This window comes from Phoenix dactylifera, chromosome 4 (assembly GCF_051530095.1).
Source record: "Phoenix dactylifera cultivar Ajwa chromosome 4, Ajwa_hap1_PhDact_Kaust_v1.1, whole genome shotgun sequence".
In the NCBI taxonomy this organism is placed as follows: Eukaryota; Viridiplantae; Streptophyta; class Magnoliopsida; order Arecales; family Arecaceae; genus Phoenix; species Phoenix dactylifera.
In genome coordinates, this window is record NC_143193.1 from 36,018,315 (window position 1) to 36,039,499 (window position 21,185).

General features: G+C 49.4%; 58 non-coding genes across 58 annotated transcripts; all 58 read right to left on the bottom strand.

Moving 5' to 3' along the window:
- Positions 1-23: 23 nt before the first annotated feature.
- Positions 24-142, bottom strand: LOC149759357 (5S ribosomal RNA). Its single transcript, XR_016411960.1, has one exon. It is a non-coding gene; the product is annotated as a 5S ribosomal RNA (ribosomal RNA).
- A 246-nt stretch (positions 143-388) lies between these two features.
- Positions 389-507, bottom strand: LOC149759358 (5S ribosomal RNA). The gene has a single exon (XR_016412459.1). It is a non-coding gene; the product is annotated as a 5S ribosomal RNA (ribosomal RNA).
- A 246-nt stretch (positions 508-753) lies between these two features.
- LOC149759359 (5S ribosomal RNA) lies at positions 754-871 on the bottom strand. Its single transcript, XR_016407061.1, has one exon. It is a non-coding gene; the product is annotated as a 5S ribosomal RNA (ribosomal RNA).
- Positions 872-1,118: 247 nt separating this feature from the next.
- Positions 1,119-1,237, bottom strand: LOC149759360 (5S ribosomal RNA). Its single transcript, XR_016402510.1, has one exon. It is a non-coding gene; the product is annotated as a 5S ribosomal RNA (ribosomal RNA).
- A 246-nt stretch (positions 1,238-1,483) lies between these two features.
- LOC149759361 (5S ribosomal RNA) lies at positions 1,484-1,602 on the bottom strand. Its single transcript, XR_016411669.1, has one exon. It is a non-coding gene; the product is annotated as a 5S ribosomal RNA (ribosomal RNA).
- Positions 1,603-1,849: 247 nt separating this feature from the next.
- LOC149759362 (5S ribosomal RNA) lies at positions 1,850-1,968 on the bottom strand. The gene has a single exon (XR_016405337.1). It is a non-coding gene; the product is annotated as a 5S ribosomal RNA (ribosomal RNA).
- Positions 1,969-2,214: 246 nt separating this feature from the next.
- Positions 2,215-2,333, bottom strand: LOC149759363 (5S ribosomal RNA). Its single transcript, XR_016411961.1, has one exon. It is a non-coding gene; the product is annotated as a 5S ribosomal RNA (ribosomal RNA).
- Positions 2,334-2,579: 246 nt separating this feature from the next.
- Positions 2,580-2,698, bottom strand: LOC149759364 (5S ribosomal RNA). The gene has a single exon (XR_016412460.1). It is a non-coding gene; the product is annotated as a 5S ribosomal RNA (ribosomal RNA).
- Positions 2,699-2,944: 246 nt separating this feature from the next.
- On the bottom strand, positions 2,945-3,063 carry LOC149759365 (5S ribosomal RNA). Its single transcript, XR_016401974.1, has one exon. It is a non-coding gene; the product is annotated as a 5S ribosomal RNA (ribosomal RNA).
- A 247-nt stretch (positions 3,064-3,310) lies between these two features.
- LOC149759366 (5S ribosomal RNA) lies at positions 3,311-3,429 on the bottom strand. Its single transcript, XR_016403312.1, has one exon. It is a non-coding gene; the product is annotated as a 5S ribosomal RNA (ribosomal RNA).
- A 246-nt stretch (positions 3,430-3,675) lies between these two features.
- Positions 3,676-3,794, bottom strand: LOC149759367 (5S ribosomal RNA). The gene has a single exon (XR_016403777.1). It is a non-coding gene; the product is annotated as a 5S ribosomal RNA (ribosomal RNA).
- A 246-nt stretch (positions 3,795-4,040) lies between these two features.
- Positions 4,041-4,159, bottom strand: LOC149759368 (5S ribosomal RNA). Its single transcript, XR_016409159.1, has one exon. It is a non-coding gene; the product is annotated as a 5S ribosomal RNA (ribosomal RNA).
- A 246-nt stretch (positions 4,160-4,405) lies between these two features.
- Positions 4,406-4,524, bottom strand: LOC149759369 (5S ribosomal RNA). The gene has a single exon (XR_016411963.1). It is a non-coding gene; the product is annotated as a 5S ribosomal RNA (ribosomal RNA).
- Positions 4,525-4,770: 246 nt separating this feature from the next.
- LOC149759370 (5S ribosomal RNA) lies at positions 4,771-4,889 on the bottom strand. The gene has a single exon (XR_016412461.1). It is a non-coding gene; the product is annotated as a 5S ribosomal RNA (ribosomal RNA).
- A 246-nt stretch (positions 4,890-5,135) lies between these two features.
- Positions 5,136-5,253, bottom strand: LOC149759371 (5S ribosomal RNA). Its single transcript, XR_016407062.1, has one exon. It is a non-coding gene; the product is annotated as a 5S ribosomal RNA (ribosomal RNA).
- Positions 5,254-5,500: 247 nt separating this feature from the next.
- Positions 5,501-5,619, bottom strand: LOC149759372 (5S ribosomal RNA). The gene has a single exon (XR_016402511.1). It is a non-coding gene; the product is annotated as a 5S ribosomal RNA (ribosomal RNA).
- Positions 5,620-5,865: 246 nt separating this feature from the next.
- Positions 5,866-5,984, bottom strand: LOC149759373 (5S ribosomal RNA). Its single transcript, XR_016411670.1, has one exon. It is a non-coding gene; the product is annotated as a 5S ribosomal RNA (ribosomal RNA).
- A 247-nt stretch (positions 5,985-6,231) lies between these two features.
- Positions 6,232-6,350, bottom strand: LOC149759374 (5S ribosomal RNA). The gene has a single exon (XR_016405338.1). It is a non-coding gene; the product is annotated as a 5S ribosomal RNA (ribosomal RNA).
- Positions 6,351-6,596: 246 nt separating this feature from the next.
- LOC149759375 (5S ribosomal RNA) lies at positions 6,597-6,715 on the bottom strand. Its single transcript, XR_016411964.1, has one exon. It is a non-coding gene; the product is annotated as a 5S ribosomal RNA (ribosomal RNA).
- A 246-nt stretch (positions 6,716-6,961) lies between these two features.
- Positions 6,962-7,080, bottom strand: LOC149759376 (5S ribosomal RNA). The gene has a single exon (XR_016412462.1). It is a non-coding gene; the product is annotated as a 5S ribosomal RNA (ribosomal RNA).
- A 246-nt stretch (positions 7,081-7,326) lies between these two features.
- Positions 7,327-7,445, bottom strand: LOC149759377 (5S ribosomal RNA). The gene has a single exon (XR_016401975.1). It is a non-coding gene; the product is annotated as a 5S ribosomal RNA (ribosomal RNA).
- Positions 7,446-7,692: 247 nt separating this feature from the next.
- Positions 7,693-7,811, bottom strand: LOC149759378 (5S ribosomal RNA). Its single transcript, XR_016403313.1, has one exon. It is a non-coding gene; the product is annotated as a 5S ribosomal RNA (ribosomal RNA).
- Positions 7,812-8,057: 246 nt separating this feature from the next.
- Positions 8,058-8,176, bottom strand: LOC149759379 (5S ribosomal RNA). The gene has a single exon (XR_016403778.1). It is a non-coding gene; the product is annotated as a 5S ribosomal RNA (ribosomal RNA).
- A 246-nt stretch (positions 8,177-8,422) lies between these two features.
- Positions 8,423-8,541, bottom strand: LOC149759380 (5S ribosomal RNA). The gene has a single exon (XR_016409160.1). It is a non-coding gene; the product is annotated as a 5S ribosomal RNA (ribosomal RNA).
- A 246-nt stretch (positions 8,542-8,787) lies between these two features.
- Positions 8,788-8,906, bottom strand: LOC149759381 (5S ribosomal RNA). The gene has a single exon (XR_016411965.1). It is a non-coding gene; the product is annotated as a 5S ribosomal RNA (ribosomal RNA).
- A 246-nt stretch (positions 8,907-9,152) lies between these two features.
- LOC149759382 (5S ribosomal RNA) lies at positions 9,153-9,271 on the bottom strand. Its single transcript, XR_016412463.1, has one exon. It is a non-coding gene; the product is annotated as a 5S ribosomal RNA (ribosomal RNA).
- Positions 9,272-9,517: 246 nt separating this feature from the next.
- Positions 9,518-9,635, bottom strand: LOC149759383 (5S ribosomal RNA). The gene has a single exon (XR_016407063.1). It is a non-coding gene; the product is annotated as a 5S ribosomal RNA (ribosomal RNA).
- Positions 9,636-9,882: 247 nt separating this feature from the next.
- LOC149759384 (5S ribosomal RNA) lies at positions 9,883-10,001 on the bottom strand. The gene has a single exon (XR_016402512.1). It is a non-coding gene; the product is annotated as a 5S ribosomal RNA (ribosomal RNA).
- Positions 10,002-10,247: 246 nt separating this feature from the next.
- LOC149759385 (5S ribosomal RNA) lies at positions 10,248-10,366 on the bottom strand. The gene has a single exon (XR_016411671.1). It is a non-coding gene; the product is annotated as a 5S ribosomal RNA (ribosomal RNA).
- A 247-nt stretch (positions 10,367-10,613) lies between these two features.
- LOC149759386 (5S ribosomal RNA) lies at positions 10,614-10,732 on the bottom strand. The gene has a single exon (XR_016405339.1). It is a non-coding gene; the product is annotated as a 5S ribosomal RNA (ribosomal RNA).
- A 246-nt stretch (positions 10,733-10,978) lies between these two features.
- On the bottom strand, positions 10,979-11,097 carry LOC149759387 (5S ribosomal RNA). The gene has a single exon (XR_016411966.1). It is a non-coding gene; the product is annotated as a 5S ribosomal RNA (ribosomal RNA).
- Positions 11,098-11,343: 246 nt separating this feature from the next.
- On the bottom strand, positions 11,344-11,462 carry LOC149759388 (5S ribosomal RNA). Its single transcript, XR_016412464.1, has one exon. It is a non-coding gene; the product is annotated as a 5S ribosomal RNA (ribosomal RNA).
- Positions 11,463-11,708: 246 nt separating this feature from the next.
- LOC149759389 (5S ribosomal RNA) lies at positions 11,709-11,827 on the bottom strand. Its single transcript, XR_016401976.1, has one exon. It is a non-coding gene; the product is annotated as a 5S ribosomal RNA (ribosomal RNA).
- Positions 11,828-12,074: 247 nt separating this feature from the next.
- On the bottom strand, positions 12,075-12,193 carry LOC149759390 (5S ribosomal RNA). The gene has a single exon (XR_016400889.1). It is a non-coding gene; the product is annotated as a 5S ribosomal RNA (ribosomal RNA).
- A 246-nt stretch (positions 12,194-12,439) lies between these two features.
- Positions 12,440-12,558, bottom strand: LOC149759391 (5S ribosomal RNA). The gene has a single exon (XR_016403779.1). It is a non-coding gene; the product is annotated as a 5S ribosomal RNA (ribosomal RNA).
- A 246-nt stretch (positions 12,559-12,804) lies between these two features.
- Positions 12,805-12,923, bottom strand: LOC149759392 (5S ribosomal RNA). Its single transcript, XR_016412465.1, has one exon. It is a non-coding gene; the product is annotated as a 5S ribosomal RNA (ribosomal RNA).
- Positions 12,924-13,169: 246 nt separating this feature from the next.
- LOC149759393 (5S ribosomal RNA) lies at positions 13,170-13,287 on the bottom strand. The gene has a single exon (XR_016407064.1). It is a non-coding gene; the product is annotated as a 5S ribosomal RNA (ribosomal RNA).
- Positions 13,288-13,534: 247 nt separating this feature from the next.
- On the bottom strand, positions 13,535-13,653 carry LOC149759394 (5S ribosomal RNA). Its single transcript, XR_016402513.1, has one exon. It is a non-coding gene; the product is annotated as a 5S ribosomal RNA (ribosomal RNA).
- Positions 13,654-13,899: 246 nt separating this feature from the next.
- Positions 13,900-14,018, bottom strand: LOC149759395 (5S ribosomal RNA). Its single transcript, XR_016409162.1, has one exon. It is a non-coding gene; the product is annotated as a 5S ribosomal RNA (ribosomal RNA).
- Positions 14,019-14,264: 246 nt separating this feature from the next.
- On the bottom strand, positions 14,265-14,383 carry LOC149759396 (5S ribosomal RNA). Its single transcript, XR_016409163.1, has one exon. It is a non-coding gene; the product is annotated as a 5S ribosomal RNA (ribosomal RNA).
- A 246-nt stretch (positions 14,384-14,629) lies between these two features.
- Positions 14,630-14,748, bottom strand: LOC149759397 (5S ribosomal RNA). The gene has a single exon (XR_016401977.1). It is a non-coding gene; the product is annotated as a 5S ribosomal RNA (ribosomal RNA).
- A 247-nt stretch (positions 14,749-14,995) lies between these two features.
- Positions 14,996-15,114, bottom strand: LOC149759398 (5S ribosomal RNA). The gene has a single exon (XR_016400890.1). It is a non-coding gene; the product is annotated as a 5S ribosomal RNA (ribosomal RNA).
- Positions 15,115-15,360: 246 nt separating this feature from the next.
- Positions 15,361-15,479, bottom strand: LOC149759399 (5S ribosomal RNA). The gene has a single exon (XR_016403780.1). It is a non-coding gene; the product is annotated as a 5S ribosomal RNA (ribosomal RNA).
- Positions 15,480-15,725: 246 nt separating this feature from the next.
- On the bottom strand, positions 15,726-15,843 carry LOC149759400 (5S ribosomal RNA). Its single transcript, XR_016407065.1, has one exon. It is a non-coding gene; the product is annotated as a 5S ribosomal RNA (ribosomal RNA).
- Positions 15,844-16,090: 247 nt separating this feature from the next.
- On the bottom strand, positions 16,091-16,209 carry LOC149759401 (5S ribosomal RNA). The gene has a single exon (XR_016405341.1). It is a non-coding gene; the product is annotated as a 5S ribosomal RNA (ribosomal RNA).
- A 246-nt stretch (positions 16,210-16,455) lies between these two features.
- On the bottom strand, positions 16,456-16,574 carry LOC149759402 (5S ribosomal RNA). The gene has a single exon (XR_016403863.1). It is a non-coding gene; the product is annotated as a 5S ribosomal RNA (ribosomal RNA).
- A 246-nt stretch (positions 16,575-16,820) lies between these two features.
- On the bottom strand, positions 16,821-16,939 carry LOC149759403 (5S ribosomal RNA). The gene has a single exon (XR_016412466.1). It is a non-coding gene; the product is annotated as a 5S ribosomal RNA (ribosomal RNA).
- Positions 16,940-17,185: 246 nt separating this feature from the next.
- LOC149759404 (5S ribosomal RNA) lies at positions 17,186-17,304 on the bottom strand. The gene has a single exon (XR_016401978.1). It is a non-coding gene; the product is annotated as a 5S ribosomal RNA (ribosomal RNA).
- A 247-nt stretch (positions 17,305-17,551) lies between these two features.
- Positions 17,552-17,670, bottom strand: LOC149759405 (5S ribosomal RNA). Its single transcript, XR_016400891.1, has one exon. It is a non-coding gene; the product is annotated as a 5S ribosomal RNA (ribosomal RNA).
- Positions 17,671-17,916: 246 nt separating this feature from the next.
- Positions 17,917-18,035, bottom strand: LOC149759406 (5S ribosomal RNA). The gene has a single exon (XR_016403781.1). It is a non-coding gene; the product is annotated as a 5S ribosomal RNA (ribosomal RNA).
- Positions 18,036-18,281: 246 nt separating this feature from the next.
- Positions 18,282-18,400, bottom strand: LOC149759407 (5S ribosomal RNA). The gene has a single exon (XR_016412467.1). It is a non-coding gene; the product is annotated as a 5S ribosomal RNA (ribosomal RNA).
- A 246-nt stretch (positions 18,401-18,646) lies between these two features.
- LOC149759408 (5S ribosomal RNA) lies at positions 18,647-18,764 on the bottom strand. The gene has a single exon (XR_016407066.1). It is a non-coding gene; the product is annotated as a 5S ribosomal RNA (ribosomal RNA).
- A 247-nt stretch (positions 18,765-19,011) lies between these two features.
- LOC149759409 (5S ribosomal RNA) lies at positions 19,012-19,130 on the bottom strand. Its single transcript, XR_016402514.1, has one exon. It is a non-coding gene; the product is annotated as a 5S ribosomal RNA (ribosomal RNA).
- Positions 19,131-19,376: 246 nt separating this feature from the next.
- Positions 19,377-19,495, bottom strand: LOC149759410 (5S ribosomal RNA). The gene has a single exon (XR_016409164.1). It is a non-coding gene; the product is annotated as a 5S ribosomal RNA (ribosomal RNA).
- A 246-nt stretch (positions 19,496-19,741) lies between these two features.
- LOC149759411 (5S ribosomal RNA) lies at positions 19,742-19,860 on the bottom strand. Its single transcript, XR_016409166.1, has one exon. It is a non-coding gene; the product is annotated as a 5S ribosomal RNA (ribosomal RNA).
- A 246-nt stretch (positions 19,861-20,106) lies between these two features.
- On the bottom strand, positions 20,107-20,225 carry LOC149759412 (5S ribosomal RNA). The gene has a single exon (XR_016401979.1). It is a non-coding gene; the product is annotated as a 5S ribosomal RNA (ribosomal RNA).
- Positions 20,226-20,472: 247 nt separating this feature from the next.
- Positions 20,473-20,591, bottom strand: LOC149759413 (5S ribosomal RNA). The gene has a single exon (XR_016400892.1). It is a non-coding gene; the product is annotated as a 5S ribosomal RNA (ribosomal RNA).
- Positions 20,592-20,837: 246 nt separating this feature from the next.
- On the bottom strand, positions 20,838-20,956 carry LOC149759414 (5S ribosomal RNA). The gene has a single exon (XR_016403782.1). It is a non-coding gene; the product is annotated as a 5S ribosomal RNA (ribosomal RNA).
- Between the last annotated feature and the right edge of the window lie 229 nt (positions 20,957-21,185).

Consider the following 21,185-nt stretch of genomic DNA (forward strand, 5'->3'; position numbering starts at 1 on the left):
AAAAAAGCGGGCAAAAAATAAAAAGGGTGCAACACGAGGACTTCCCAGGGGGTCACCCATCCTAGTACTACTCTCGCCCAAGCACGCTTAACTGCGGAGTTCTGATGGGATCCGGTGCATTAGTGCTGGTATGATCGCACCCATGACATGCCCATCGAAACACCCTTTTATGACAAAGCAGCAGACCTCGACGGCCCGAGACATTCGCGCTGCCGGGGCCGTTCTGGCGTAGGATTCAACGCGCTGTTCCGCTATGCGGCATGGCTCCGCGAGTCTCCGGACTTAGTTTATTTTCGGGGAAAAAAAATTATCCGAAGAGGAAAAGCCAAAAGCCGAAAAATTAAAAATAAATGTTATCAAAAAATAAAAAAGCGGGCAAAAAATAAAAGGGGTGCAACACGAGGACTTCCCAGGGGGTCACCCATCCTAGTACTACTCTCGCCCAAGCACGCTTAGCTGCGGAGTTCTGATGGGATCCGGTGCATTAGTGCTGGTATGATCGCACCCATGATATGCCCTTCGAAACTCCCTTTTATGACAAAGCAGCAGACCTCGACGGCCCGAGACATTCGCGCTGCCGGGGCCCTTCTGGCGTAGGATTCAACGCGCTGTTCCGCTATGCGGCATGGCACCGCGAGTCTCCGGACTCAGTTTATTTTCGAGGGAAAAAAATTATCCGAAGAGGAAAAGCCAAAAGCCGAAAAATTAAAAATAAATATTATCAAAAAATAAAAAAGCGGGCAAAAAATAAAAGGGGTGCAACACGAGGACTTCCCGGGGGTCACCCATCCTAGTACTACTCTCGCCCAAGCACGCTTAACTGCGAAGTTCTGATGGGATCCGGTGCATTAGTGCTGGTATGATCGCACCCATGATATGCCCTTCGAAACTTCCTTTTATGACAAAGCAGCAGACCTCGACCGCCCGAGACATTCGCGCTGCCGGGGCCGTTCTGGCGTAGGATTCAACGCGCTGGTCCCGCTATGCGGCATGGCACCGCCAGTCTCCGGACTCAGTTTATTGTCGGGGGAAAAAAATTATCCGAAGAGGAAAAGCCAAAAGCCAAAAAATTAAAAATAAATATTATCAAAAAATAAAAAAGCGGGCAAAAAATAAAAAGGGTGCAACACGAGGACTTCTCAGGGGGTCACCCATCCTAGTACTACTCTCGCCCAAGCACGCTTAACTGCAGAGTTCTGATGGGATCCGGTGCATTAGTGCTGGTATGATCGCACCCATGACATGACCATCGAAACACCCTTTTATGACAAAGCAGCAGACCTCGACGGACCGAGACATTCGCGCTGCCGGGGCCGTTCTGGCGTAGGATTCAACGCGCTGTTCCGCTATGCGGCATGGCACCGCGAGTCTCCGGACTCAGTTTATTTTCGGGGGAAAAAAATTATCCGAAGAGGAAAAGCCAAAAGCCGAAAAATTAAAAATAAATGTTATCAAAAAATAAAAAAGCGGGCAAAAAATAAAAGGGGTGCAACACGAGGACTTCCCAGGCGGTCACCCATCCTAGTACTACTCTCGCCCAAGCACGCTTAACTGCGGAGTTCTGATGGGATCCGGTGCATTAGTGCTGGTATGATCGCACCCATGATATGCCCTTCGAAACTCCCTTTTATGACAAAGCAGCAGACCTCGACCGCCCGAGACATTCGCGCTGCCGGGGCCGTTCTGGCGTAGGATTCAACGCGCTGGTCCCGCTATGCGGCATGGCACCGCCAGTCTCCGGACTCAGTTTATTGTCGGGGGAAAAAAATTATCCGAAGAGGAAAAGCCAAAAGCCAAAAAATTAAAAATAAATATTATCAAAAAATAAAAAAGCGGGCAAAAAATAAAAATGGTGCAACACGAGGACTTCTCAGGGGGTCACCCATCCTAGTACTACTCTCGCCCAAGCACGCTTAACTGCAGAGTTCTGATGGGATCCGGTGCATTAGTGCTGGTATGATCGCACCCATGACATGCCCATCGAAACACCCTTTTATGACAAAGCAGCAGACCTCGACGGCCCGAGACATTCGCGCTGCCGGGGCCGTTCTGGCGTAGGATTCAACGCGCTGTTCCGCTATGCGGCATGGCACCGCGAGTCTCCAGACTCAGTTTATTTTCGGGGGAAAAAAATTATTCGAAGAGGAAAAGCCAAAAGCCGAAAAATTAAAAATAAATATTATCAAAAAATAAAAAAGCGGGCAAAAAATAAAAAGGGTGCAACACGAGGACTTCCCAGGGGGTCACCCATCCTAGTACTACTCTCGCCCAAGCACGCTTAACTGCGGAGTTCTGATGGGATCCGGTGCATTAGTGCTGGTATGATCGCACCCATGACATGCCCATCGAAACACCCTTTTATGACAAAGCAGCAGACCTCGACGGCCCGAGACATTCGCGCTGCCGGGGCCGTTCTGGCGTAGGATTCAACGCGCTGTTCCGCTATGCGGCATGGCTCCGCGAGTCTCCGGACTTAGTTTATTTTCGGGGGAAAAAAATTATCCGAAGAGGAAAAGCCAAAAGCCGAAAAATTAAAAATAAATGTTATCAAAAAATAAAAAAGCGGGCAAAAAATAAAAGGGGTGCAACACGAGGACTTCCCAGGGGGTCACCCATCCTAGTACTACTCTCGCCCAAGCACGCTTAGCTGCGGAGTTCTGATGGGATCCGGTGCATTAGTGCTGGTATGATCGCACCCATGATATGCCCTTCGAAACTCCCTTTTATGACAAAGCAGCAGACCTCGACGGCCCGAGACATTCGCGCTGCCGGGGCCCTTCTGGCGTAGGATTCAACGCGCTGTTCCGCTATGCGGCATGGCACCGCGAGTCTCCGGACTCAGTTTATTTTCGGGGGGAAAAAATTATCCGAAGAGGAAAAGCCAAAAGCCAAAAAATTAAAAATAAATATTATCAAAAAATAAAAAAGCGGGCAAAAAATAAAAAGGGTGCAACACGAGGACTTCCCAGGGGGTCACCCATCCTAGTACTACTCTCGCCCAAGCACGCTTAACTGCGGAGTTCTGATGGGATCCGGTGCATTAGTGCTGGTATGATCGCACCATCGACATGCCCTTCGAAACTCCCTAGTATGACAAAGCAGCAGACCTCGACGGCCCGAGACATTCACGCTGCCGGGGCCGTTCTGGCGTAGGATTCAACGCGCTGGTCCCGCTATGCGGCATGGCACCGCCAGTCTCCGGACTCAGTTTATTGTCGGAGGAAAAAAATTATCCGAAGAGGAAAAGCCAAAAGCCGAAAAATTAAAAATAAATATTATCAAAAAATAAAAAAGCGGGCAAAAAATAAAAAGGGTGCAACACAAAGACTTCCCAGGGGGTCACCCATCCTAGTACTACTCTCGCCCAAGCACGCTTAACTGCGGAGTTCTGATGGGATCCGGTGCATTAGTGCTGGTATGATCGCACCCAAGACATGCCCTTCGAAACTCCCTTTTAAAACAAAGCAGCAGACCTCGACGGCCCGAGACATTCGCGCTGCGGGGGCCGTTCTGGCGTATGATTCAACGCGCTGTTCCGCTATGGGGCATGGCACCGCCAGTCTCCGGACTCAGTTTATTTTCGGGGGGAAAAAATTATCCGAAGAGGAAAAGCCAAAAGCCAAAAAATTAAAAATAAATATTATCAAAAAATAAAAAAGCGGGCAAAAAATAAAAGGGGTGCAACACGAGGACATCCCAGGGGGTCACCCATCCTAGTACTACTCTCGCCCAAGCACGCTTAACTGCGGAGTTCTGATGGGATCCGGTGCATTAGTGCTGGTATGATCGCACCCATGATATGCCCTTCGAAACTCCCTTTTATGACAAAGCAGCAGACCTCGACGGCCCGAGACATTCGCGCTGCCGGGGCCGTTCTGGCGTAGGATTCAACGCGCTATTCCGCTATGCGGCATGGCACCGCGAGTCTCCGGACTCAGTTTATTTTCGAGGGAAAAAAATTATCCGAAGAGGAAAAGCCAAAAGCCGAAAAATTAAAAATAAATATTATCAAAAAATAAAAAAGCGGGCAAAAAATAAAAGGGGTGCAACACGAGGACTTCCCAGGGGGTCACCCATCCTAGTACTACTCTCGCCCAAGCACGCTTAACTGCGGAGTTCTGATGGGATCCGGTGCATTAGTGCTGGTATGATCGCACCCATGACATGCCCATCGAAACACCCTTTTATGACAAAGCAGCAGACCTCGACGGCCCGAGACATTCGCGCTGCCGGGGCCGTTCTGGCGTAGGATTCAACGCGCTTTTCCGCTATGCGGCATGGCACCGCGAGTCTCCGGACTCAGTTTATTTTCGGGGGAAAAAAATTATTCGAAGAGGAAAAGCCAAAAGCCGAAAAATTAAAAATAAATATTATCAAAAAATAAAAAAGCGGGCAAAAAATAAAAAGGGTGCAACACGAGGACTTCCCAGGGGGTCACCCATCCTAGTACTACTCTCGCCCAAGCACGCTTAACTGCGGAGTTCTGATGGGATCCGGTGCATTAGTGCTGGTATGATCGCACCCATGACATGCCCATCGAAACACCCTTTTATGACAAAGCAGCAGACCTCGACGGCCCGAGACATTCGCGCTGCCGGGGCCGTTCTGGCGTAGGATTCAACGCGCTGTTCCGCTATGCGGCATGGCACCGCGAGTCTCCGGACTTAGTTTATTTTCGGAGGAAAAAAATTATCCGAAGAGGAAAAGCCAAAAGCCGAAAAATTAAAAATAAATGTTATCAAAAAATAAAAAAGCGGGCAAAAAATAAAAGGGGTGCAACACGAGGACTTCCCAGGGGGTCACCCATCCTAGTACTACTCTCGCCCAAGCACGCTTAGCTGCGGAGTTCTGATGGGATCCGGTGCATTAGTGCTGGTATGATCGCACCCATGATATGCCCTTCGAAACTCCCTTTTATGACAAAGCAGCAGACCTCGACGGCCCGAGACATTCGCGCTGCCGGGGCCCTTCTGGCGTAGGATTCAACGCGCTGTTCCGCTATGCGGCATGGCACCGCGAGTCTCCGGACTCAGTTTATTTTCGAGGGAAAAAAATTATCCGAAGAGGAAAAGCCAAAAGCCGAAAAATTAAAAATAAATATTATCAAAAAATAAAAAAGCGGGCAAAAAATAAAAGGGGTGCAACACGAGGACTTCCCGGGGGTCACCCATCCTAGTACTACTCTCGCCCAAGCACGCTTAACTGCGAAGTTCTGATGGGATCCGGTGCATTAGTGCTGGTATGATCGCACCCATGATATGCCCTTCGAAACTCCCTTTTATGACAAAGCAGCAGACCTCGACCGCCCGAGACATTCGCGCTGCCGGGGCCGTTCTGGCGTAGGATTCAACGCGCTGGTCCCGCTATGCGGCATGGCACCGCCAGTCTCCGGACTCAGTTTATTGTCGGGGGAAAAAAATTATCCGAAGAGGAAAAGCCAAAAGCCAAAAAATTAAAAATAAATATTATCAAAAAATAAAAAAGCGGGCAAAAAATAAAAAGGGTGCAACACGAGGACTTCTCAGGGGGTCACCCATCCTAGTACTACTCTCGCCCAAGCACGCTTAACTGCAGAGTTCTGATGGGATCCGGTGCATTAGTGCTGGTATGATCGCACCCATGACATGCCCATCGAAACACCCTTTTATGACAAAGCAGCAGACCTCGACGGACCGAGACATTCGCGCTGCCGGGGCCGTTCTGGCGTAGGATTCAACGCGCTGTTCCGCTATGCGGCATGGCACCGCGAGTCTCCGGACTCAGTTTATTTTCGGGGGAAAAAAATTATCCGAAGAGGAAAAGCCAAAAGCCGAAAAATTAAAAATAAATGTTATCAAAAAATAAAAAAGCGGGCAAAAAATAAAAGGGGTGCAACACGAGGACTTCCCAGGCGGTCACCCATCCTAGTACTACTCTCGCCCAAGCACGCTTAACTGCGGAGTTCTGATGGGATCCGGTGCATTAGTGCTGGTATGATCGCACCCATGATATGCCCTTCGAAACTCCCTTTTATGACAAAGCAGCAGACCTCGACCGCCCGAGACATTCGCGCTGCCGGGGCCGTTCTGGCGTAGGATTCAACGCGCTGGTCCCGCTATGCGGCATGGCACCGCCAGTCTCCGGACTCAGTTTATTGTCGGGGGAAAAAAATTATCCGAAGAGGAAAAGCCAAAAGCCAAAAAATTAAAAATAAATATTATCAAAAAATAAAAAAGCGGGCAAAAAATAAAAATGGTGCAACACGAGGACTTCTCAGGGGGTCACCCATCCTAGTACTACTCTCGCCCAAGCACGCTTAACTGCAGAGTTCTGATGGGATCCGGTGCATTAGTGCTGGTATGATCGCACCCATGACATGCCCATCGAAACACCCTTTTATGACAAAGCAGCAGACCTCGACGGCCCGAGACATTCGCGCTGCCGGGGCCGTTCTGGCGTAGGATTCAACGCGCTGTTCCGCTATGCGGCATGGCACCGCGAGTCTCCAGACTCAGTTTATTTTCGGGGGAAAAAAATTATTCGAAGAGGAAAAGCCAAAAGCCGAAAAATTAAAAATAAATATTATCAAAAAATAAAAAAGCGGGCAAAAAATAAAAAGGGTGCAACACGAGGACTTCCCAGGGGGTCACCCATCCTAGTACTACTCTCGCCCAAGCACGCTTAACTGCGGAGTTCTGATGGGATCCGGTGCATTAGTGCTGGTATGATCGCACCCATGACATGCCCATCGAAACACCCTTTTATGACAAAGCAGCAGACCTCGACGGCCCGAGACATTCGCGCTGCCGGGGCCGTTCTGGCATAGGATTCAACGCGCTGTTCCGCTATGCGGCATGGCTCCGCGAGTCTCCGGACTTAGTTTATTTTCGGGGGAAAAAAATTATCCGAAGAGGAAAAGCCAAAAGCCGAAAAATTAAAAATAAATGTTATCAAAAAATAAAAAAGCGGGCAAAAAATAAAAGGGGTGCAACACGAGGACTTCCCAGGGGGTCACCCATCCTAGTACTACTCTCGCCCAAGCACGCTTAGCTGCGGAGTTCTGATGGGATCCGGTGCATTAGTGCTGGTATGATCGCACCCATGATATGCCCTTCGAAACTCCCTTTTATGACAAAGCAGCAGACCTCGACGGCCCGAGACATTCGCGCTGCCGGGGCCCTTCTGGCGTAGGATTCAACGCGCTGTTCCGCTATGCGGCATGGCACCGCGAGTCTCCGGACTCAGTTTATTTTCGGGGGGAAAAAATTATCCGAAGAGGAAAAGCCAAAAGCCAAAAAATTAAAAATAAATATTATCAAAAAATAAAAAAGCGGGCAAAAAATAAAAAGGGTGCAACACGAGGACTTCCCAGGGGGTCACCCATCCTAGTACTACTCTCGCCCAAGCACGCTTAACTGCGGAGTTCTGATGGGATCCGGTGCATTAGTGCTGGTATGATCGCACCATCGACATGCCCTTCGAAACTCCCTAGTATGACAAAGCAGCAGACCTCGACGGCCCGAGACATTCACGCTGCCGGGGCCGTTCTGGCGTAGGATTCAACGCGCTGGTCCCGCTATGCGGCATGGCACCGCCAGTCTCCGGACTCAGTTTATTGTCGGAGGAAAAAAATTATCCGAAGAGGAAAAGCCAAAAGCCGAAAAATTAAAAATAAATATTATCAAAAAATAAAAAAGCGGGCAAAAAATAAAAAGGGTGCAACACAAAGACTTCCCAGGGGGTCACCCATCCTAGTACTACTCTCGCCCAAGCACGCTTAACTGCGGAGTTCTGATGGGATCCGGTGCATTAGTGCTGGTATGATCGCACCCAAGACATGCCCTTCGAAACTCCCTTTTAAAACAAAGCAGCAGACCTCGACGGCCCGAGACATTCGCGCTGCGGGGGCCGTTCTGGCGTATGATTCAACGCGCTGTTCCGCTATGGGGCATGGCACCGCCAGTCTCCGGACTCAGTTTATTTTCGGGGGGAAAAAATTATCCGAAGAGGAAAAGCCAAAAGCCAAAAAATTAAAAATAAATATTATCAAAAAATAAAAAAGCGGGCAAAAAATAAAAGGGGTGCAACACGAGGACATCCCAGGGGGTCACCCATCCTAGTACTACTCTCGCCCAAGCACGCTTAACTGCGGAGTTCTGATGGGATCCGGTGCATTAGTGCTGGTATGATCGCACCCATGATATGCCCTTCGAAACTCCCTTTTATGACAAAGCAGCAGACCTCGACGGCCCGAGACATTCGCGCTGCCGGGGCCGTTCTGGCGTAGGATTCAACGCGCTATTCCGCTATGCGGCATGGCACCGCGAGTCTCCGGACTCAGTTTATTTTCGAGGGAAAAAAATTATCCGAAGAGGAAAAGCCAAAAGCCGAAAAATTAAAAATAAATATTATCAAAAAATAAAAAAGCGGGCAAAAAATAAAAGGGGTGCAACACGAGGACTTCCCAGGGGGTCACCCATCCTAGTACTACTCTCGCCCAAGCACGCTTAACTGCGGAGTTCTGATGGGATCCGGTGCATTAGTGCTGGTATGATCGCACCCATGACATGCCCATCGAAACACCCTTTTATGACAAAGCAGCAGACCTCGACGGCCCGAGACATTCGCGCTGCCGGGGCCGTTCTGGCGTAGGATTCAACGCGCTTTTCCGCTATGCGGCATGGCACCGCGAGTCTCCGGACTCAGTTTATTTTCGGGGGAAAAAAATTATTCGAAGAGGAAAAGCCAAAAGCCGAAAAATTAAAAATAAATATTATCAAAAAATAAAAAAGCGGGCAAAAAATAAAAAGGGTGCAACACGAGGACTTCCCAGGGGGTCACCCATCCTAGTACTACTCTCGCCCAAGCACGCTTAACTGCGGAGTTCTGATGGGATCCGGTGCATTAGTGCTGGTATGATCGCACCCATGACATGCCCATCGAAACACCCTTTTATGACAAAGCAGCAGACCTCGACGGCCCGAGACATTCGCGCTGCCGGGGCCGTTCTGGCGTAGGATTCAACGCGCTGTTCCGCTATGCGGCATGGCACCGCGAGTCTCCGGACTTAGTTTATTTTCGGAGGAAAAAAATTATCCGAAGAGGAAAAGCCAAAAGCCGAAAAATTAAAAATAAATGTTATCAAAAAATAAAAAAGCGGGCAAAAAATAAAAGGGGTGCAACACGAGGACTTCCCAGGGGGTCACCCATCCTAGTACTACTCTCGCCCAAGCACGCTTAGCTGCGGAGTTCTGATGGGATCCGGTGCATTAGTGCTGGTATGATCGCACCCATGATATGCCCTTCGAAACTCCCTTTTATGACAAAGCAGCAGACCTCGACGGCCCGAGACATTCGCGCTGCCGGGGCCCTTCTGGCGTAGGATTCAACGCGCTGTTCCGCTATGCGGCATGGCACCGCGAGTCTCCGGACTCAGTTTATTTTCGAGGGAAAAAAATTATCCGAAGAGGAAAAGCCAAAAGCCGAAAAATTAAAAATAAATATTATCAAAAAATAAAAAAGCGGGCAAAAAATAAAAGGGGTGCAACACGAGGACTTCCCGGGGGTCACCCATCCTAGTACTACTCTCGCCCAAGCACGCTTAACTGCGAAGTTCTGATGGGATCCGGTGCATTAGTGCTGGTATGATCGCACCCATGATATGCCCTTCGAAACTCCCTTTTATGACAAAGCAGCAGACCTCGACCGCCCGAGACATTCGCGCTGCCGGGGCCGTTCTGGCGTAGGATTCAACGCGCTGGTCCCGCTATGCGGCATGGCACCGCCAGTCTCCGGACTCAGTTTATTGTCGGGGGAAAAAAATTATCCGAAGAGGAAAAGCCAAAAGCCAAAAAATTAAAAATAAATATTATCAAAAAATAAAAAAGCGGGCAAAAAATAAAAAGGGTGCAACACGAGGACTTCTCAGGGGGTCACCCATCCTAGTACTACTCTCGCCCAAGCACGCTTAACTGCAGAGTTCTGATGGGATCCGGTGCATTAGTGCTGGTATGATCGCACCCATGACATGCCCATCGAAACACCCTTTTATGACAAAGCAGCAGACCTCGACGGACCGAGACATTCGCGCTGCCGGGGCCGTTCTGGCGTAGGATTCAACGCGCTGTTCCGCTATGCGGCATGGCACCGCGAGTCTCCGGACTCAGTTTATTTTCGGGGGAAAAAAATTATCCGAAGAGGAAAAGCCAAAAGCCGAAAAATTAAAAATAAATGTTATCAAAAAATAAAAAAGCGGGCAAAAAATAAAAGGGGTGCAACACGAGGACTTCCCAGGCGGTCACCCATCCTAGTACTACTCTCGCCCAAGCACGCTTAACTGCGGAGTTCTGATGGGATCCGGTGCATTAGTGCTGGTATGATCGCACCCATGATATGCCCTTCGAAACTCCCTTTTATGACAAAGCAGCAGACCTCGACCGCCCGAGACATTCGCGCTGCCGGGGCCGTTCTGGCGTAGGATTCAACGCGCTGGTCCCGCTATGCGGCATGGCACCGCCAGTCTCCGGACTCAGTTTATTGTCGGGGGAAAAAAATTATCCGAAGAGGAAAAGCCAAAAGCCAAAAAATTAAAAATAAATATTATCAAAAAATAAAAAAGCGGGCAAAAAATAAAAATGGTGCAACACGAGGACTTCTCAGGGGGTCACCCATCCTAGTACTACTCTCGCCCAAGCACGCTTAACTGCAGAGTTCTGATGGGATCCGGTGCATTAGTGCTGGTATGATCGCACCCATGACATGCCCATCGAAACACCCTTTTATGACAAAGCAGCAGACCTCGACGGCCCGAGACATTCGCGCTGCCGGGGCCGTTCTGGCGTAGGATTCAACGCGCTGTTCCGCTATGCGGCATGGCACCGCGAGTCTCCAGACTCAGTTTATTTTCGGGGGAAAAAAATTATTCGAAGAGGAAAAGCCAAAAGCCGAAAAATTAAAAATAAATATTATCAAAAAATAAAAAAGCGGGCAAAAAATAAAAAGGGTGCAACACGAGGACTTCCCAGGGGGTCACCCATCCTAGTACTACTCTCGCCCAAGCACGCTTAACTGCGGAGTTCTGATGGGATCCGGTGCATTAGTGCTGGTATGATCGCACCCATGACATGCCCATCGAAACACCCTTTTATGACAAAGCAGCAGACCTCGACGGCCCGAGACATTCGCGCTGCCGGGGCCGTTCTGGCGTAGGATTCAACGCGCTGTTCCGCTATGCGGCATGGCTCCGCGAGTCTCCGGACTTAGTTTATTTTCGGGGGAAAAAAATTATCCGAAGAGGAAAAGCCAAAAGCCGAAAAATTAAAAATAAATGTTATCAAAAAATAAAAAAGCGGGCAAAAAATAAAAGGGGTGCAACACGAGGACTTCCCAGGGGGTCACCCATCCTAGTACTACTCTCGCCCAAGCACGCTTAGCTGCGGAGTTCTGATGGGATCCGGTGCATTAGTGCTGGTATGATCGCACCCATGATATGCCCTTCGAAACTCCCTTTTATGACAAAGCAGCAGACCTCGACGGCCCGAGACATTCGCGCTGCCGGGGCCCTTCTGGCGTAGGATTCAACGCGCTGTTCCGCTATGCGGCATGGCACCGCGAGTCTCCGGACTCAGTTTATTTTCGGGGGGAAAAAATTATCCGAAGAGGAAAAGCCAAAAGCCAAAAAATTAAAAATAAATATTATCAAAAAATAAAAAAGCGGGCAAAAAATAAAAAGGGTGCAACACGAGGACTTCCCAGGGGGTCACCCATCCTAGTACTACTCTCGCCCAAGCACGCTTAACTGCGGAGTTCTGATGGGATCCGGTGCATTAGTGCTGGTATGATCGCACCATCGACATGCCCTTCGAAACTCCCTAGTATGACAAAGCAGCAGACCTCGACGGCCCGAGACATTCACGCTGCCGGGGCCGTTCTGGCGTAGGATTCAACGCGCTGGTCCCGCTATGCGGCATGGCACCGCCAGTCTCCGGACTCAGTTTATTGTCGGAGGAAAAAAATTATCCGAAGAGGAAAAGCCAAAAGCCGAAAAATTAAAAATAAATATTATCAAAAAATAAAAAAGCGGGCAAAAAATAAAAAGGGTGCAACACAAGGACTTCCCAGGGGGTCACCCATCCTAGTACTACTCTCGCCCAAGCACGCTTAACTGCGGAGTTCTGATGGGATCCGGTGCATTAGTGCTGGTATGATCGCACCCAAGACATGCCCTTCGAAACTCCCTTTTAAAACAAAGCAGCAGACCTCGACGGCCCGAGACATTCGCGCTGCGGGGGCCGTTCTGGCGTATGATTCAACGCGCTGTTCCGCTATGGGGCATGGCACCGCCAGTCTCCGGACTCAGTTTATTTTCGGGGGGAAAAAATTATCCGAAGAGGAAAAGCCAAAAGCCAAAAAATTAAAAATAAATATTATCAAAAAATAAAAAAGCGGGCAAAAAATAAAAGGGGTGCAACACGAGGACATCCCAGGGGGTCACCCATCCTAGTACTACTCTCGCCCAAGCACGCTTAACTGCGGAGTTCTGATGGGATCCGGTGCATTAGTGCTGGTATGATCGCACCCATGACATGCCCTTCGAAACACCCTTTTATGACAAAGCAGCAGACCTCGACGGCCCGAGACATTCGCGCTGCCGGGGCCGTTCTGGCGTAGGATTCAACGCGCTGTTCCGCTATGCGGCATGGCACCGCGAGTCTCCGGACTTAGTTTATTTTCGGGGGAAAAAAATTATCCGAAGAGGAAAAGCCAAAAGCCGAAAAATTAAAAATAAATGTTATCAAAAAATAAAAAAGCGGGGAAAAAATAAAAGGGGTGCAACACGAGGACTTCCCAGGGGGTCACCCATCCTAGTACTACTCTCGCCCAAGCACGCTTAGCTGCGGAGTTCTGATGGGATCCGGTGCATTAGTGCTGGTATGATCGCACCCATGATATGCCCTTCGAAACTCCCTTTTATGACAAAGCAGCAGACCTCGACGGCCCGAGACATTCGCGCTGCCGGGGCCCTTCTGGCGTAGGATTCAACGCGCTGTTCCGCTATGCGGCATGGCACCGCGAGTCTCCGGACTCAGTTTATTTTCGAGGGAAAAAAATTATCCGAAGAGGAAAAGCCAAAAGCCGAAAAATTAAAAATAAATATTATCAAAAAATAAAAAAGCGGGCAAAAAATAAAAGGGGTGCAACACGAGGACTTCCCGGGGGTCACCCATCCTAGTACTACTCTCGCCCAAGCACGCTTAACTGCGAAGTTCTGATGGGATCCGGTGCATTAGTGCTGGTATGATCGCACCCATGATATGCCCTTCGAAACTCCCTTTTATGACAAAGCAGCAGACCTCGACCGCCCGAGACATTCGCGCTGCCGGGGCCGTTCTGGCGTAGGATTCAACGCGCTGGTCCCGCTATGCGGCATGGCACCGCCAGTCTCCGGACTCAGTTTATTGTCGGGGGAAAAAAATTATCCGAAGAGGAAAAGCCAAAAGCCAAAAAATTAAAAATAAATATTATCAAAAAATAAAAAAGCGGGCAAAAAATAAAAAGGGTGCAACACGAGGACTTCTCAGGGGGTCACCCATCCTAGTACTACTCTCGCCCAAGCACGCTTAACTGCAGAGTTCTGATGGGATCCGGTGCATTAGTGCTGGTATGATCGCACCCATGACATGCCCATCGAAACACCCTTTTATGACAAAGCAGCAGACCTCGACGGACCGAGACATTCGCGCTGCCGGGGCCGTTCTGGCGTAGGATTCAACGCGCTGTTCCGCTATGCGGCATGGCACCGCGAGTCTCCGGACTCAGTTTATTTTCGGGGGAAAAAAATTATCCGAAGAGGAAAAGCCAAAAGCCGAAAAATTAAAAATAAATGTTATCAAAAAATAAAAAAGCGGGCAAAAAATAAAAGGGGTGCAACACGAGGACTTCCCAGGGGGTCACCCATCCTAGTACTACTCTCGCCCAAGCACGCTTAACTGCGGAGTTCTGATGGGATCCGGTGCATTAGTGCTGGTATGATCGCACCCATGATATGCCCTTCGAAACTCTCTTTTATGACAAAGCAGCAGACCTCGACGGACCGAGACATTCGCGCTGCCGGGGCCGTTCTGGCGTAGGATTCAACGCGCTGTTCCGCTATGCGGCATGGCACCGCGAGTCTCCGGACTCAGTTTATTTTCAGGGGAAAAAAATTATCCGAAGAGGAAAAGCCAAAAGCCGAAAAATTAAAAATAAATATTATCAAAAAATAAAAAAGCGGGCAAAAAATAAAAGGGGTGCAACACGAGGACTTCCCAGGGGGTCACCCATCCTAGTACTACTCTCGCCCAAGCACGCTTAACTGCGGAGTTCTGATGGGATCCGGTGCATTAGTGCTGGTATGATCGCACCCATGACATGCCCATCGAAACACCCTTTTATGACAAAGCAGCAGACCTCGACGGCCCGAGACATTCGCGCTGCCGGGGCCGTTCTGGCGTAGGATTCAACGCGCTGTTCCGCTATGCGGCATGGCACCGCGAGTCACCGGACTCAGTTTATTTTCGGGGGAAAAAAATTATCCGAAGAGGAAAAGCCAAAAGCCGAAAAATTAAAAATAAATATTATCAAAAAATAAAAAAGCGGGCAAAAAATAAAAAGGGTGCAACACGAGGACTTCCCAGGGGGTCACCCATCCTAGTACTACTCTCGCCCAAGCACGCTTAACTGCGGAGTTCTGATGGGATCCGGTGCATTAGTGCTGGTATGATCGCACCATCGACATGCCCTTCGAAACTCCCTAGTATGACAAAGCAGCAGACCTCGACGGCCCGAGACATTCACGCTGCCGGGGCCGTTCTGGCGTAGGATTCAACGCGCTGGTCCCGCTATGCGGCATGGCACCGCCAGTCTCCGGACTCAGTTTATTGTCGGAGGAAAAAAATTATCCGAAGAGGAAAAGCCAAAAGCCGAAAAATTAAAAATAAATATTATCAAAAAATAAAAAAGCGGGCAAAAAATAAAAAGGGTGCAACACAAGGACTTCCCAGGGGGTCACCCATCCTAGTACTACTCTCGCCCAAGCACGCTTAACTGCGGAGTTCTGATGGGATCCGGTGCATTAGTGCTGGTATGATCGCACCCAAGACATGCCCTTCGAAACTCCCTTTTAAAACAAAGCAGCAGACCTCGACGGCCCGAGACATTCGCGCTGCGGGGGCCGTTCTGGCGTATGATTCAACGCGCTGTTCCGCTATGGGGCATGGCACCGCCAGTCTCCGGACTCAGTTTATTTTCGGGGGGAAAAAATTATCCGAAGAGGAAAAGCCAAAAGCCAAAAAATTAAAAATAAATATTATCAAAAAATAAAAAAGCGGGCAAAAAATAAAAGGGGTGCAACACGAGGACATCCCAGGGGGTCACCCATCCTAGTACTACTCTCGCCCAAGCACGCTTAACTGCGGAGTTCTGATGGGATCCGGTGCATTAGTGCTGGTATGATCGCACCCATGACATGCCCTTCGAAACACCCTTTTATGACAAAGCAGCAGACCTCGACGGCCCGAGACATTCGCGCTGCCGGGGCCGTTCTGGCGTAGGATTCAACGCGCTGTTCCGCTATGCGGCATGGCACCGCGAGTCTCCGGACTCAGTTTATTTTCGAGGGAAAAAAATTATCCGAAGAGGAAAAGCCAAAAGCCGAAAAATTAAAAATAAATGTTATCAAAAAATAAAAAAGCGGGCAAAAAATAAAAGGGGTGCAACACGAGGACTTCCCGGGGGTCACCCATCCTAGTACTACTCTCGCCCAAGCACGCTTAACTGCGAAGTTCTGATGGGATCCGGTGCATTAGTGCTGGTATGATCGCACCCATGATATGCCCTTCGAAACTCCCTTTTATGACAAAGCAGCAGACCTCGACCGCCCGAGACATTCGCGCTGCCGGGGCCGTTCTGGCGTAGGATTCAACGCGCTGGTCCCGCTATGCGGCATGGCACCGCCAGTCTCCGGACTCAGTTTATTGTCGGGGGAAAAAAATTATCCGAAGAGGAAAAGCCAAAAGCCAAAAAATTAAAAATAAATATTATCAAAAAATAAAAAAGCGGGCAAAAAATAAAAATGGTGCAACACGAGGACTTCTCAGGGGGTCACCCATCCTAGTACTACTCTCGCCCAAGCACGCTTAACTGCAGAGTTCTGATGGGATCCGGTGCATTAGTGCTGGTATGATCGCACCCATGACATGCCCATCGAAACACCCTTTTATGACAAAGCAGCAGACCTCGACGGCCCGAGACATTCGCGCTGCCGGGGCCGTTCTGGCGTAGGATTCAACGCGCTGTTCCGCTATGCGGCATGGCACCGCGAGTCTCCAGACTCAGTTTATTTTCGGGGGAAAAAAATTATTCGAAGAGGAAAAGCCAAAAGCCGAAAAATTAAAAATAAATATTATCAAAAAATAAAAAAGCGGGCAAAAAATAAAAAGGGTGCATCACGAGGACTTCCCAGGGGGTCACCCATCCTAGTACTACTCTCGCCCAAGCACGCTTAACTGCGGAGTTCTGATGGGATCCGGTGCATTAGTGCTGGTATGATCGCACCCATGACATGCCCATCGAAACACCCTTTTATGACAAAGCAGCAGACCTCGACGGCCCGAGACATTCGCGCTGCCGGGGCCGTTCTGGCGTAGGATTCAACGCGCTGTTCCGCTATGCGGCATGGCTCCGCGAGTCTCCGGACTTAGTTTATTTTCGGGGGAAAAAAATTATCCGAAGAGGAAAAGCCAAAAGCCGAAAAATTAAAAATAAATGTTATCAAAAAATAAAAAAGCGGGCAAAAAATAAAAGGGGTGCAACACGAGGACTTCCCAGGGGGTCACCCATCCTAGTACTACTCTCGCCCAAGCACGCTTAGCTGCGGAGTTCTGATGGGATCCGGTGCATTAGTGCTGGTATGATCGCACCCATGATATGCCCTTCGAAACTCCCTTTTATGACAAAGCAGCAGACCTCGACGGCCCGAGACATTCGCGCTGCCGGGGCCCTTCTGGCGTAGGATTCAACGCGCTGTTCCGCTATGCGGCATGGCACCGCGAGTCTCCGGACTCAGTTTATTTTCGGGGGGAAAAAATTATCCGAAGAGGAAAAGCCAAAAGCCAAAAAATTAAAAATAAATATTATCAAAAAATAAAAAAGCGGGCAAAAAATAAAAAGGGTGCAACACGAGGACTTCCCAGGGGGTCACCCATCCTAGTACTACTCTCGCCCAAGCACGCTTAACTGCGGAGTTCTGATGGGATCCGGTGCATTAGTGCTGGTATGATCGCACCATCGACATGCCCTTCGAAACTCCCTAGTATGACAAAGCAGCAGACCTCGACGGCCCGAGACATTCACGCTGCCGGGGCCGTTCTGGCGTAGGATTCAACGCGCTGGTCCCGCTATGCGGCATGGCACCGCCAGTCTCCGGACTCAGTTTATTGTCGGAGGAAAAAAATTATCCGAAGAGGAAAAGCCAAAAGCCGAAAAATTAAAAATAAATATTATCAAAAAATAAAAAAGCGGGCAAAAAATAAAAAGGGTGCAACACAAGGACTTCCCAGGGGGTCACCCATCCTAGTACTACTCTCGCCCAAGCACGCTTAACTGCGGAGTTCTGATGGGATCCGGTGCATTAGTGCTGGTATGATCGCACCCAAGACATGCCCTTCGAAACTCCCTTTTAAAACAAAGCAGCAGACCTCGACGGCCCGAGACATTCGCGCTGCGGGGGCCGTTCTGGCGTATGATTCAACGCGCTGTTCCGCTATGGGGCATGGCACCGCCAGTCTCCGGACTCAGTTTATTTTCGGGGGGAAAAAATTATCCGAAGAGGAAAAGCCAAAAGCCAAAAAATTAAAAATAAATATTATCAAAAAATAAAAAAGCGGGCAAAAAATAAAAGGGGTGCAACACGAGGACATCCCAGGGGGTCACCCATCCTAGTACTACTCTCGCCCAAGCACGCTTAACTGCGGAGTTCTGATGGGATCCGGTGCATTAGTGCTGGTATGATCGCACCCATGACATGCCCTTCGAAACACCCTTTTATGACAAAGCAGCAGACCTCGACGGCCCGAGACATTCGCGCTGCCGGGGCCGTTCTGGCGTAGGATTCAACGCGCTGTTCCGCTATGCGGCATGGCACCGCGAGTCTCCGGACTTAGTTTATTTTCGGGGGAAAAAAATTATCCGAAGAGGAAAAGCCAAAAGCCGAAAAATTAAAAATAAATGTTATCAAAAAATAAAAAAGCGGGGAAAAAATAAAAGGGGTGCAACACGAGGACTTCCCAGGGGGTCACCCATCCTAGTACTACTCTCGCCCAAGCACGCTTAGCTGCGGAGTTCTGATGGGATCCGGTGCATTAGTGCTGGTATGATCGCACCCATGATATGCCCTTCGAAACTCCCTTTTATGACAAAGCAGCAGACCTCGACGGCCCGAGACATTCGCGCTGCCGGGGCCCTTCTGGCGTAGGATTCAACGCGCTGTTCCGCTATGCGGCATGGCACCGCGAGTCTCCGGACTCAGTTTATTTTCGAGGGAAAAAAATTATCCGAAGAGGAAAAGCCAAAAGCCGAAAAATTAAAAATAAATATTATCAAAAAATAAAAAAGCGGGCAAAAAATAAAAGGGGTGCAACACGAGGACTTCCCGGGGGTCACCCATCCTAGTACTACTCTCGCCCAAGCACGCTTAACTGCGAAGTTCTGATGGGATCCGGTGCATTAGTGCTGGTATGATCGCACCCATGATATGCCCTTCGAAACTCCCTTTTATGACAAAGCAGCAGACCTCGACCGCCCGAGACATTCGCGCTGCCGGGGCCGTTCTGGCGTAGGATTCAACGCGCTGGTCCCGCTATGCGGCATGGCACCGCCAGTCTCCGGACTCAGTTTATTGTCGGGGGAAAAAAATTATCCGAAGAGGAAAAGCCAAAAGCCAAAAAATTAAAAATAAATATTATCAAAAAATAAAAAAGCGGGCAAAAAATAAAAAGGGTGCAACACGAGGACTTCTCAGGGGGTCACCCATCCTAGTACTACTCTCGCCCAAGCACGCTTAACTGCAGAGTTCTGATGGGATCCGGTGCATTAGTGCTGGTATGATCGCACCCATGACATGCCCATCGAAACACCCTTTTATGACAAAGCAGCAGACCTCGACGGACCGAGACATTCGCGCTGCCGGGGCCGTTCTGGCGTAGGATTCAACGCGCTGTTCCGCTATGCGGCATGGCACCGCGAGTCTCCGGACTCAGTTTATTTTCGGGAGAAAAAAATTATCCGAAGAGGAAAAGCCAAAAGCCGAAAAATTAAAAATAAATGTTATCAAAAAATAAAAAAGCGGGCAAAAAATAAAAGGGGTGCAACACGAGGACTTCCCAGGGGGTCACCCATCCTAGTACTACTCTCGCCCAAGCACGCTTAACTGCGGAGTTCTGATGGGATCCGGTGCATTAGTGCTGGTATGATCGCACCCATGATATGCCCTTCGAAACTCTCTTTTATGACAAAGCAGCAGACCTCGACGGACCGAGACATTCGCGCTGCCGGGGCCGTTCTGGCGTAGGATTCAACGCGCTGTTCCGCTATGCGGCATGGCACCGCGAGTCTCCGGACTCAGTTTATTTTCAGGGGAAAAAAATTATCCGAAGAGGAAAAGCCAAAAGCCGAAAAATTAAAAATAAATATTATCAAAAAATAAAAAAGCGGGCAAAAAATAAAAGGGGTGCAACACGAGGACTTCCCAGGGGGTCACCCATCCTAGTACTACTCTCGCCCAAGCACGCTTAACTGCGGAGTTCTGATGGGATCCGGTGCATTAGTGCTGGTATGATCGCACCCATGACATGCCCATCGAAACACCCTTTTATGACAAAGCAGCAGACCTCGACGGCCCGAGACATTCGCGCTGCCGGGGCCGTTCTGGCGTAGGATTCAACGCGCTGTTCCGCTATGCGGCATGGCACCGCGAGTCACCGGACTCAGTTTATTTTCGGGGGAAAAAAATTATCCGAAGAGGAAAAGCCAAAAGCCGAAAAATTAAAAATAAATATTATCAAAAAATAAAAAAGCGGGCAAAAAATAAAAAGGGTGCAACACGAGGACTTCCCAGGGGGTCACCCATCCTAGTACTACTCTCGCCCAAGCACGCTTAACTGCGGAGTTCTGATGGGATCCGGTGCATTAGTGCTGGTATGATCGCACCATCGACATGCCCTTCGAAACTCCCTAGTATGACAAAGCAGCAGACCTCGACGGCCCGAGACATTCACGCTGCCGGGGCCGTTCTGGCGTAGGATTCAACGCGCTGGTCCCGCTATGCGGCATGGCACCGCCAGTCTCCGGACTCAGTTTATTGTCGGAGGAAAAAAATTATCCGAAGAGGAAAAGCCAAAAGCCGAAAAATTAAAAATAAATATTATCAAAAAATAAAAAAGCGGGCAAAAAATAAAAAGGGTGCAACACAAGGACTTCCCAGGGGGTCACCCATCCTAGTACTACTCTCGCCCAAGCACGCTTAACTGCGGAGTTCTGATGGGATCCGGTGCATTAGTGCTGGTATGATCGCACCCAAGACATGCCCTTCGAAACTCCCTTTTAAAACAAAGCAGCAGACCTCGACGGCCCGAGACATTCGCGCTGCGGGGGCCGTTCTGGCGTATGATTCAACGCGCTGTTCCGCTATGGGGCATGGCACCGCCAGTCTCCGGACTCAGTTTATTTTCGGGGGGAAAAAATTATCCGAAGAGGAAAAGCCAAAAGCCAAAAAATTAAAAATAAATATTATCAAAAAATAAAAAAGCGGGCAAAAAATAAAAGGGGTGCAACACGAGGACATCCCAGGGGGTCACCCATCCTAGTACTACTCTCGCCCAAGCACGCTTAACTGCGGAGTTCTGATGGGATCCGGTGCATTAGTGCTGGTATGATCGCACCCATGACATGCCCTTCGAAACACCCTTTTATGACAAAGCAGCAGACCTCGACGGCCCGAGACATTCGCGCTGCCGGGGCCGTTCTGGCGTAGGATTCAACGCGCTGTTCCGCTATGCGGCATGGCACCGCGAGTCTCCGGACTTAGTTTATTTTCGGGGGAAAAAAATTATCCGAAGAGGAAAAGCCAAAAGCCGAAAAATTAAAAATAAATGTTATCAAAAAATAAAAAA